At 44.1% G+C, this 12,907-nt stretch overlaps 4 non-coding genes across 4 annotated transcripts; all 4 read right to left on the bottom strand.

Moving 5' to 3' along the window:
• Window positions 1-3,968: 3,968 nt before the first annotated feature.
• Trnas-cga lies at window positions 3,969-4,043 on the bottom strand. Its single transcript has one exon. It is a non-coding gene; the product is annotated as a tRNA-Ser (tRNA).
• A 226-nt stretch (window positions 4,044-4,269) lies between these two features.
• Trnas-cga lies at window positions 4,270-4,344 on the bottom strand. Its single transcript has one exon. It is a non-coding gene; the product is annotated as a tRNA-Ser (tRNA).
• Window positions 4,345-4,570: 226 nt separating this feature from the next.
• On the bottom strand, window positions 4,571-4,645 carry Trnas-cga. Its single transcript has one exon. It is a non-coding gene; the product is annotated as a tRNA-Ser (tRNA).
• Window positions 4,646-4,871: 226 nt separating this feature from the next.
• On the bottom strand, window positions 4,872-4,946 carry Trnas-cga. The gene has a single exon. It is a non-coding gene; the product is annotated as a tRNA-Ser (tRNA).
• Window positions 4,947-12,907: the final 7,961 nt, after the last annotated feature.

Below are 12,907 nucleotides of genomic sequence, written 5' to 3'. Positions count from 1 at the left end.
GATAAAAACTAATACATAACGCTATTTGTTAAACCTTTAGCATTTAATGTAGTTTACATGACCCTTACAGAGGGCTTTCCAGGCCTTAGCAAAGAAGCTATAAAAAGTATGTACAGATACATCGCTATTTTAATAGGTAACAACGTGGAGTAGGTTACTGAACCCACAAACATAAATGAGGTTTGCCATCTGTCAGCAGCATGATTCACTTTACACACTCGCGATGTGGTTGGTGAATGGAAAGGCGAAGTACTTGCTGGGAATCAGATAAATTAGTAGAAGACATTGGATACTCTCTTCTTCATAGGTAGCTAAGTAATTTTAGCAACCTCAGTAGATCGTCTTCAAAAATTAATTCACCTGCTGAATAAAATTTCTGAAAGATTTAAGTGCGAAATCTATACAGTAATACCCTCCTAAGGAAAGGCTCCAGTCGATCAAAATTCAGTCCATTCAATCAATCTTGTGATACCAGCACAAGTCAAACAGAGCTTGTACTTTGACTATAAAGTCAAGAACAGGTATGAGCGAGATAATGACGATAAGGTTGTAATTTTCTCTAAAACGTGCAACACAACACACAGGACGCTGGAAAGACCCTGCAGAAAAGAAATAGAAATAAAATTTTCTAAAATAATAGCTAACCAAACTCTTTTGTTTGGTCAGAGAGGTGATAAAACTTAGAGATGAATCCATGATCCAAGTAGCAGAAATAGGATTCCTACGGACAGTTAAGAACTGCTCCAAAAGAGACCTCATCGGAAATGATATCAGAAAATAATTAAAAGCCCTGCTGTATACGACTCAGAACTACTAAGTATCCAAATAAATGGTTAATGAACCGAAGACGGAGGACGTGTAAAGCTGTACATATTAAATACCACACGAATAATCTGCCATAAAATAGTGCATTTTCACATACTGGAGCCTTCGTCCTCACTGAGATTCATCTGTGACCTATAGGGCAGGCACGTATCGGTGTCAGCAATGACCAACGAACTAAGCGTAATGCTGGGAGCTCAGCCACAGCCGTGACGCTTTATTTTTATCGCTACGCGAGTCACTCAATGGAAACCAGAATACGCCGACTTGGGATGTGTGAGTACCGCGCGCAGAAATCGTAAAACGCAGCCGGAGGCTGACTCAAAGCATATTACTGAACCCGGTTTGGATACACAGTCACATATACATACACACACATATACAAAGAGCCTGGGTCTTGCTCTGCTACATTGTGTGTTGCTATCGCTACGAAGTTTGTGCAACAATCACAGACGCAGTTAACATGTCATTAACTTACTCATGGAATCGCGGATGCTAGTCAGTAACAAGAGATGGTAGCTTCCATAATGAATCACATTTCGTTTTGACCGAAGATTTCATTTTAAATGTTGATTTATCAGTTACTTTCTGTCGTAGGTACTATGTCATATCATCCAGCTACAACTAGAGACGATATACAGGCTCAGCTATGGTACTGAAGTGAGGCAGAGGTGAACAGTGCTGGTAATACGATTGAGCGACGTCACAGGCAGGGGAGATAGTATTGCCAGTTCTGAAGAAAAAACACAGTTAATATATTTTGTTCTCAAAAATTACTGGCGTACAGATATTCGAAACTATTTATGTCTGCCATGTGGATCAATCGAATGAGCACATCACTTTCGACACCAAAACACTGGGACTGATGACCATAGATGTTAAGTCCCATAGTGCTCAGAGCCACCAAAACACTATAGTTATTGATCTTGGTTACAGACGTTAAACCTACGGACCAAAACTCCAAATACCAGAAGAAATGATAGCTCGCGCTTTAAATCCGCGTTTAGAAATATTTTGACATCAGCTCCGATCAGCAACAAAGCATCCACCTACATGAGCTGAAAAATGTATTGAGTTCCGTAATTTTGGACGTGAGCTGAAAATGAGTCGTTCCTAGTAATGATCCGCCAATGTATTGGCACCTGCACTACCTCCATTTCTGCCAGTTTCGACCAGCAGTACCTAGGAAAGCATTGGGAATGGAGCACTCATTATACGATGTAGTTCGTTCTGGATCTCAGACATTTACATTCCATCCGTCGACGCGCACGAAGGTGAAATAATGAACGCCCATCGAAGTGTTGCGGAACAATGTCAGATGGCTAGCGCTACGAAATTACACAGCTGGGTAAGGGAATGAAAGAACTGTCATGCAATCGATTAAATGTCTTTGCCATCCTGGAGATCAAGGACCGCTCGACTGAAGTAAGAACCGCTGATAAGAAGAGACATCTGTTAATCATCGTACTGTCACTCTTCCTCAGATGATTTACGACCACCACTCTCTGAGATCCCTCTCCTTTAAGTTACTACGTAAAAATTTTGAGGAAGCAAAAACCAGAAAGAAATAAGGGCGACGAGGGAAGATCGGCGATCTGAGAGATGCAAGTGTGGAAACTAACCTTTATCTCATCGTCGGGCGACTCCTTCTTGACGGTGACGAGGCGCGGCGGCGGTGGCGGCGGCGGCGACGAGCGGCCAGCCATGTTGCGTGGCGTGGCGATCCACGCGCGGCGCGCGGCGCACTGCCAGCTGGCCGCGACGCCCGCGCCGCCGCCGCCGCCGCCCACCGCGGCGCATGCGCACTCTGTTGCGTCCGGTGTCCGCAGCGCATGCGCAGACTTCGAACCGAGCGTGATTCCTAACCACCCCATAAATTACACTACTGGCCATTAAAAATGCTACACCAAGAAGAAATGTAGATGATAAACGAGTATTCATTCGACAAATATATTATACTAGAACTGACATGTGATTACATTTTCACGCAATTTGGGTGCATAGATCCTGAGAAATCAGTACCCAGAACAACCAACTCTAGCCGTAATAGCGGCCTTTATACTCCTGGGCATTGAGTCAAACAGAGCTTGGATGGCGTGTACAGGTACAGCTGCCCATGCAGCTTCAACACAATACCACAGTTCATCAAGAGTAGTGACTGGCGTATTGTGACGAGTCAGTTGTTCGGCCACCATTGACCAGACATTTTCAGTTGGTGAGAGATCTGGAGAATGTGCTGGCCAGGGCAGCAGTCGAACATTTTCTGTATCCAGAAAGGCCCGTACAGGACCTGCAACATGCGATCGTGCATTATCCTGCTGAAATGTAGGGTTTCGCAGGGATCGAATGAAGGGAAGAGCCACGGGTCGTAACACATCTGAAATGTAACGTCCACTGTTCAAAGTGCCGTCAGTGCGAACAAGAGGTGATCGAGACGTGTAACCTATGGCACCCCATACCATCACGCCGGGTGATACGCCCACATGGCGATGACGAATACACGTTTCCAATGTGCGTTTGTGCCTCCTTGCATGTCTCTGCACTCCCTCCTGCCCTGTCTTCTCCCACCCCATGTGTCTCCTGCCTCCTCGTGTACCCACTGATGCCCCTCCTCTCTTCATCCCGCCGCTTCCCCTGCTGCCCCTTGCTCTCCCCTCCTTTTCCATCCTCTCTGTCCTTTGCCTCGGCAGGTCCCGCGTGGCAGTTTTAGTCTTCGTCGTGTGCGCCCCAAGTGGGTTTTAAGTGTGTTGTTCCGGAGTGTTTTTACTACGGTGTGCATGTCCATTCAGTGTCTTCTCTGAGTTTTGAAGAATCGCCAACTGTGTTTTTTAACTTTCTGGGGACTTTTTTTTATTGTCCTCCTTGAACGTCTCCGTGTTGTCTATATTTTTTACCTCCATTTTCTCCCATTATTCTGTTTTAAGTTCCCCTTTATCGCCTTACGTATGTGCCAGTTTATTCTTATTTTAAGTTAATGTCACTCGGCTGAAGAGCCGTTGACAGCCCTCCCCTGCCCATATGGGGCAGGGGAATGAAATCACAATAAAGAAAAAAAAATTCACAGATGTTTATTACTCCATTTCAATGTTTATATGATATTTTTCAAACTACTGTCCTCCTGAAACTTCCTGGCAGATTAAAACTGAGTGCCCGACCGAGACTCGAACTCGGGACCTTTGCCTTTCGCGGGCAAGTGCTCTACCAACTGAGCTACCGGAGCACGACTCACGCCCGGTACTCACAGCTTTACTTCTGCCAGTATCTCGTCTCCTACCTTCCAAACTTTACAGAAGCTCTCCTGCGAACCTTGCAGAACTAGCACTCCTGAAAGAAAGGATATAGCGGAGACATGGCTTAGCCACAGCCTGGGGGATGTTTCCAGAATGAGATTTTCACTCTGCAGCGGAGTGTGCGCTGATATGAAACTTCCTGGCAGATTAAAACTGTGTGCCCGACCGAGACTCGAACTCGGGACCTTTGCCTTTCGCGGGCAAGTGCTCTACCAACTGAGCTACCGGAGCACGACTCATGCCCGGTACTCACAGCTTTACTTCTGCCAGTATCTCGTCTCCTACCTTCCAAACTTTACAGAAGCTCTCCTGCGAACCTTGCAGAACTAGCACTCCTGAAAGAAAGGATATAGCGGAGACATGGCTTAGCCACAGCCTGGGGGATGTTTCCAGAATGAGATTTTCACTCTGCAGCGGAGTGTGCGCTGATATGAAACTTCCTGGCAGATTAAAACTGTGTGCCCGACCGAGACTCGAACTCGGGACCTTTGCCTTTCGCGGGCAAGTGCTCTACCAACTGAGCTACCGGAGCACGACTCACGCCCGGTACTCACAGCTTTACTTCTGCCAGTATCTCGTCTCCTACCTTCCAAACTTTACAGAAGCTCTCCTGCGAACCTTGCAGAACTAGCACTCCTGAAAGAAAGGATATAGCGGAGACATGGCTTAGCCACAGCCTGGGGGATGTTTCCAGAATGAGATTTTCACTCTGCAGCGGAGTGTGCGCTGATATGAAACTTCCTGGCAGATTAAAACTGTGTGCCCGACCGAGACTCGAACTCGGGACCTTTGCCTTTCGCGGGCAAGTGCTCTACCAACTGAGCTACCGGAGCACGACTCACGCCCGGTACTCACAGCTTTACTTCTGCCAGTATCTCGTCTCCTACCTTCCAAACTTTACAGAAGCTCGGGTCCCGAGTTCGAGTCTCGGTCGGGCACACAGTTTTAATCTGCCAGGAAGTTTCATATCAGCGCACACTCCGCTGCAGAGTGAAAATCTCATTCTGGATACTGTCCTCCTACTTGAAAACACTTCTTATAGCGCCTCTGCCAGTCCCTGAACAGATGGTACAGACCATTTTTTATCAGGTCCTTGAGATTCATCTCACTTTTCTTGAACGTTCCTTCAGAGTTCTCATCTCGAAAGTGCTGAAGCTTTGCCTTTCGTGAAGAGAATAAAAAAAATCACAGGGTGGAAAATTGGGGTTGTAAGGCGGATGCGCTACACAGCTACTGTTGAGGCCACACATTCTCATGTTGAAGTCGCCAACCTGTTTCAGAAAGTTCTGGTCGTTTCCTTGCAATGTGCTTCTTCAGTTTAGCCAGTACTGACGTGTGGATGCTGCTGTAACCGTGGTGTGACGGAGAACTCCATGCTGGTAAATGATTCCATGACAGTCAAACAATGTGATCACTATCTCTTTTCCTGCCAATGAAACAACTTTTGCCTTGCTTGGTGTTGAAGAACCTGGCCATTTCCACACTGTGCTGGTTAGTTTTCCTTCAGAATCATAATGGTGCAGCCATGACTCTTCGTTGGTGATAATCGATTCCAGAAATGCATCCTCCCCCATCAGTAAAGAGACGCAGTGCCTCGCGGCTTGTCTCTATTCACACAGCCTTTTGTTCAGAAGTCAACAGACGTCTCAGCCATCGTGCACAAACACGGGTTATATACAGGGAGGTCCATTGATAGTGACTGGGCCAAATATCTCACGAAATAAGCGTTAAACGAAAAAACTACAAAGAACGAAACTCGTCTAGCTTGAAGGGGGAAACCACATGGTGCTATGGTTGGCCCGCTAGATGGCGCTGCCATAGGTCAAACGGATATCAACTGCGTTTTTTTTAAATAGGTACCCCCATTTTTTATTACATATTCGTGTAGTACGTAAAGAAATATGAAAGTGTAAGTTTGACCACTTTTTTCGCTTTGTGATAGATGGCGCTGTAATATTACAAACTTATAAGTACGTGGTATCACGTAACATTCTTGCAGTGCGGACGGTATTTGCTTCGTGATACATTACCCGTCTTAAAATGGACCGTTTACCAATTGCGGAAAAGGTTTATATCGTGTTGATGTATGCCTATTGTGATCAAAATGCCCAACGGTCGTGTGCTATGTATGCTGCGCGGTATCCTGGACGACATCATCCAAGTGTCCGGACCGTTCGCCGGATAGTAACGTTATTTAAGGAAACAGGAAGTGTTCAGCCACATGTGAAACGTCAACCACGACCTGCAACAAATGATGATGCCCAAGTAGGTGTTTTAGCTGCTGTCGCGGCTAATCCACACATCAGTAGCAGACAAATTGCGCGAGAATCGGGAATCTCAAAAACGTCGGTGCTGAGAATGCTACATCTACATCGATTGCACCCGTACCATATTTCTATGCACCAGGAATTGCATGGCGACGACTTTGAACGTTGTGTACAGTTCTGCCACTGGGCACAAGAGAAATTACGGGACTATGACAGATTTTTGCACGCGTTCTATTTAGCGACGAAACGTCGTTCACCAACAGCGGTAACGTAAACCGGCATAATATGCACTATTGGGCAACGGAAAATCCACGATGGCTCCGACAAGTGGAACATCAGCGACCTTGGCGGGTTAATGTATGGTGCGGCATTATGGGAAGAAGGATAATTGGCCCCCATTTTATCGATGGCAATCTAAATGGTGCAATGTATGCTGATTTCCTACCCAATGTTCTACCGATGTTACTACAAGATGTTTCACTGCATGACAGAATGGCGATGTACTTCCAACATGATGGATGTCCGGCACATAGCTCGCGTGCGGTTGAAGCGGTATTGAATAGCATATTTCATGACAGGTGGATTGGACGTCGAAGCACCATACCATGGCCCGCACGTTCACCGGATCTGACGTCCCCGGATTTCTTTCTGTTGGCAAAGTTGAAGGATATTTGCTATCGTGATCCACCGACAACGCCTGACAACATGCGTCAGCGCATTGTCAATGCATGTGCGAACATTACGGAAGGCAAACTACTCGCTTTTGAGAGGAATGTCGTTACACGTATTGCTAAATGCATTCAGGTTGGCTGGCCGCGGTGGCCGAGCGGTTCTAGGCGCTTCAGTCCGGAACCGCGCAGGTTCGAATCCTGCCCCAGGCATGGATGTGTGTGATGTCTTTAGGTTATTTAGGTTTAAGTAGTTCTAAGTTCTAGGGGACTGATGACCTCAGATGTTAAGTCCCATAGTGCTCAGAGCCATTTGAACCATTGAGGTTGACGGACATAATTTTGAGCATTTATTGCATTAGTGTGGTATTTACAAGTAATCACGCCGTGCAGCATGCGTTCTCAGAAATGATAAGTTCACAAAGGTACATGAATCACACTGGAACAACCGAAATAAAGTTTTCAAACGTACCTACGTTCTGTATTTTAATTAAAAAAACCTACCTGTTACCAACTGTTCGTCTAAAATTGTGAGCCATATGTTTGTGACTATTACAGCGCATCTATCACAAAGCGAAAGAAGTGGTCCAACTAAAACATTCATATTTCTTTACGTACTACACGAATATGTAATAAAAAATGGGGGTTCCTATTAAAAAAAACGCAGGTGATATCCGCTTGACCTATGGCAGCGCCAACTAGCGTGCCAACCATAGCGCCATGTGGTTTCCCCCTTCAAGCTAGACGAGTTTCGTTCTTTGTAGTTTTTTCGTTTGACGCTTATTTCGTGAGATATTTGGCCCGGTCGCGATCAATGGACCACCCTGTATAGATGATCATTCATAATCGTAAAGACACTGCCATATGGAATTCTCAATACTTCTCTGAGGTTACGTATTGTTATCCGCCGATCCTCACGGTTAATCACAGCAGCCGTGTTGATGTTGACTTCAATCACAACAGAAGCCGAAACTCCAGGTCCAGCTTGCTTCACACAGACATATCGGCCTTCTTTTACGTCCTTGAACAATCTTAACAGTGTTGCACGAGCTAGTGAATCTTGATAGCACGCTTTCTGCAGCTTTTCTTAAGTTTCAGTGGCTGTATGGTTTAAGCGAACACACAGTTTTATTGCGCCGTACTGCTCCTCTCGTGTCGTCTCCATTGCTTGCGCTTCTGTAAAATTGAGCATTACGACCAACCTACCGATATGAGAGTGCTGCTGCCTATGGTCATTGTAGACAAAAATCCGCTCTTTCAAATATTCATGGTACAGATAGGAAACTATCGCGGAAGCTACAGGAGAAAATCTGTCTCAGTCTTTATTAATCAGCCCTTGCAGCCTACAGACACGTACTCTTACGAAGAATAACCTCCTACAGCTCTCCTCACGAGTTACTCCGTTCCATACTTGTAGCAGTTTTCAAATGGTTACCAAAAATTCGAAAAAATGTAAGGCGCCAATATTTTTGTCTAGAATGTGATGGACTACTTTGTATTAGGAAATTATCATCTAATTGCTATGAAAACAATATAAACTAATGTTAATACTAACTCCCAAACAAAATCTTACGTCAAGCGTCGAAAAAGGCTTGAACCACTAACAAATATAAACTGAAAAAAATTCTTGTAACATCCTTAAGGTTTACACACATTCCAGGAATATTTTATAGTGAAACCCTGTAAGTTTTTCAGTATCAAAACTTCTGTAAGATGATTGAAATTATTTTGCCTCAGGATGGAAAAATTATATCCCTAAGGACTTCATGTTCTATATTACCTCGTAGAAACTTCCACAGGGAAAGTCGTTAGGAAAATGAGAATGTAATTTTTCGTGGCGATATTCGTGGGTCAATGTTTCTCGTTTTGTGTCACGTCAAATTTCTTTGTACACTCAAGCTTTCAACAGCTTCCTCCGTCGTCATCAACAGAAATTAAATTTCGTTCTAACGGACCGTGCCGTACTTCCGTATTTAGTTCGCCTAGTTACGCAATGGAAACGTTATGAAGTACGATACTTCCTTATGACACTACGCCGTCGTCTGTGATGGAGGATAGTCAAGCTGATTCTGTTAGAAGGCATATGCTTGATGAAACGAAAATCTTATCCCATGTATCCACCTACGGGGTTTCTGTCATCAAAGAACCCGCTGAGCTCAGATTGTGCAACATAACATTAATTGGGATCGCGTCTATATGCCCATGATGATCCATGGATAAGGGCGCTCGATGCTAAAAGACTATGGAATAATACCAACATATTATAGAAATGAATGTACGTATGTATGTATACGTCTATATATGCATTTATGTACGTTCCACATCTCCCCCTAAACCACTGGACCGACTTCAGTCAAATTTGATACGCATACCACATACCGTCTGGAAAGAATGGCTGCGGGGGTAAAACCACCCACCTATCAAAGGAGTGGATGTGGGGGTGAAAACGTAGTGTAGTCCACGTCACGTAAATATCCAGACTTTATTCATATGTTATTTGGGAATGAGAGCTCTTTGTGGCTTGCAACAGACTTTAAACATAATCCATACCTTTCAGGAACTTCTTCTCGCTGACAACCGTCACAAAATGTTGAAAGGGAAAACTTTATCACTTACAACATTTTCACTGTTCATGCAGTAAAATTACCGCATCAGACATGACATTTTAATTTATTGCTTCTCTACTACTAACTGTATTCATGACGAAGTTGCAGACTGTATCCACGTACAATATCCACAAACAACACTGAACATACCTGCAAAATTATATCATTGTGCGACACATAGTTTAGCAGATATGACGTCATAGACACTGAGAAGTCGAAAAAACTTACCGCATCATGCATGACGTCTAAATTTATTACTTTTTTCCTACTAATTCTATTCGCAAAAAGTTTCGCATATAGTATCCACATACGCCGCTCAATGTATTTACAAAATCGTATCATTGTACGACACGTAGTTTTAAGATATGGCGTCATAAACAATGAGCTGCGTGAAAACATTGCAGGACGAAATTCGCTAGAGATACAGGTAAAACACGTGTACAAATATATTTGAAATGTATGAAATATATCTAAAATACTTTGTGAAATACGTGTATGCGGACAAAGCACCGGATAAAAAACTCCTTCTAAACCCCTGGATCGATTTCAACCAAACTTGGTACATGTGTTACCTGTTATCTGAAAAAGAAATACTGTGGGGATAAAAACTAACAACCTCTTGTTGGGCTGGGGGTGAAAACGTGTAGAGCGAAAGCGGGAGGAAGAAATGGACAGAAAGATAGAGGGAAAGAGAACATGGACATAGCTATGACGAAGGAGGAGATGGACAGAGAGAGGGGGAGGACACGATGGTCAGAGAGAGGAAAGAGGATGAGATAGTCAGAGAGAAGGGTAGGAGGAGATGGACTGAGAAGGGGTGGAGGAGGAAATCGACAGAGAGAGGAAGTGGGGGAGATGGAGAGGAAGACGGGGCAGGAGGAGATAAAGTGAGTGCGGAGAAGATAGAGAGGGCAAGTGGTGACGAACACAGAGCGGGAAAGAGGGAAGGAACAGAGATGACATCGGAGCCGGTCCCTGGACAGTTCTATCGAGGACACATCTTGTGATGTAGTTGGCCACAGGAGGATCTCAGCGTCACGCAGACAGATCGTAGAGACACGTGCCATGAGTGGACGAGCATTGTCTTGTTGAAAAATGATGCCGCGTTGCATGAGGATGCAGAATGTTCGTGACGTAAACGTTCCTTCAATCACTACCAGACATGAACTGAAGTAATACCTGATGGCTCCCCACACCGCCACGCAAGGAGTAACACCGTATTGCCTCCATAACAGTGGAAGAATGGGACCTGGTCCAGCTAATGTTAGTCTGCGACCAACGAGACGACACAGAATGTCGCAAGCAGTCACCTGCTTCCGATGGCAGGACCAGATGCGATCTACGTGCCTGGTATACAATACGTCGATCCTCCTTTCTGGTGGTCGGACTTGGTGGATCAGAACCTCGAAGTCAGTATGGCCGCCCGTACTTTCCCATCAGTCCAGCATCGGACCACTGTCACATCTGAGAGCAACACAAATCTGGAATTGCACGACGACTAACTGGCCAAATGGAGACTTGCAATGAGGCTACTTTCACACTCTGTCAGTTGCTGATAATGTCTCACATGGTTACGCGGCGTCTACGTGTCCTTCACAGTTGCCACTTGACATCGAACACCGGTCATGGCCCTTGTATATCCTACTAGGCCTGGTAACAACGCTAAAACGAACAACACTAATAGACACTAGTAGCCGATCTACCAGGCACAAAAAAATTGCAGCTATAATCAATTATACCCCCACAGATGTTGAATACGTGTACGAAGACGCATTGGCATAGCATCACATCTGCTGGATGCTTCACATTTTCGGTCAGATAGTGTATAAAGATAAATGTTTCCTCAAGATAAAAATGTCAAATTTGTACGAAAACTAATAGCTGCCAACTTACGATGGACCTAGACGTGAAATTCGTTATGAAGAAATAAATTATTCATTCAAAAATGTTGTGGCTTATTGCAATTGTTTTTCCTCACTAACGTATTTACGTTGATAAAGGACGGCATTTTATCGAAAGAGGAACCGCAACTGCATACATTTTAAGAAAAGTTTATTCTTACAGTCTAAGTTGCCTTGCAGCTCATTCCCTGAAAGTAAACATTTCTAAAAGTATTTCCTTTGTTTCTTAATATCCTTTCGGGCTTTGATAACATGAAGAAGATTAGGAATGGCGTGTACGCTATGTTCAGTTTGCTGGTCTTTAGTATTACTCATACGGAGCCATAAAGCAGACTGATTTCGCACAACAATCGAAAATCAACCACGCCTAACTAGCCAGTTGTGTCGACCAGAACCGGTTCGAGAAGGTTTTTTAACAAGAGAGACTTACTATTTGGCGCACCAAATGACGTAGGTCGCCAAACAAAACAGCAGACAACCAGAATTTGTTTGAATTGAGGTTAATAACAACACAGCTCACTTGTTGTTTGTGAAACACTCTTGCACGTACTCATTAACTTGAAATTCGCGCAGAGTGGATTTACAGTAGCTTTTTCTACCTAGTTTCAACTTATTTCTGTGTGAAGCTTTCATAGGTTTTCAACTTCCGTCCTTACGTGCATCGTAAATCCGCTTTTCCCAAGCGTGGTGTCGCGATGTTTTCCTGAGAGGCATAATCCTATGGAACGTGTTGAGGAATTTTGTTCTATCCAGAAGTTTAAACTTTATTAGTTTATAATGTGGCGCATATTACTTTTTTATATAAGATGTAATAATTTATAATCAGATTCGAGACAATTTGCACAAATCTGCACCTACAACAGTGGGCAACTACCCCTTCTGTTTTCCGGTAATTCGAGTGAAGGTACAACCTTGCCACAATTATTGCCTTATTGTTGCTACTTAATGGAAACAAAAATAAGAACCCCCTGGTCACTTGGACGTTTTTCAAGTCTACACGAAGTAAGAAGATAGTGGTCCACCAGCTTTATTTCATTTCACAATTGAGAGACAGAGTAGTGAGATAAATTTCATTAGACGCTACATTAACACTTTATACGAATGTAGAATATCTTAAAAAGTGTGTGAACTGGTGTATGAGCGGCCGGAAGATCATCAGTGAAACGGACCTTAGGCGATCTCAAATCTTCTCTGGTGTGAACTATTGCTGTCAAAAGTACTTGCTTAGTGTCAATTCTGGCGCAGTCTGCGTTGTTGTCACATTCCTCTTCTTCGGCTTCCCCATGCAACATTGCCAGATTTCTGGTAGAAAAATGATCTTACTATAGTCATCGGAGGAGACTGTAATCATTC

Source organism: Schistocerca piceifrons, chromosome X, assembly GCF_021461385.2.
Source record: "Schistocerca piceifrons isolate TAMUIC-IGC-003096 chromosome X, iqSchPice1.1, whole genome shotgun sequence".
NCBI lineage: Eukaryota > Metazoa > Arthropoda > Insecta > Orthoptera > Acrididae > Schistocerca > Schistocerca piceifrons.
This window is presented reverse-complemented; position numbering and strand designations above follow the sequence as displayed.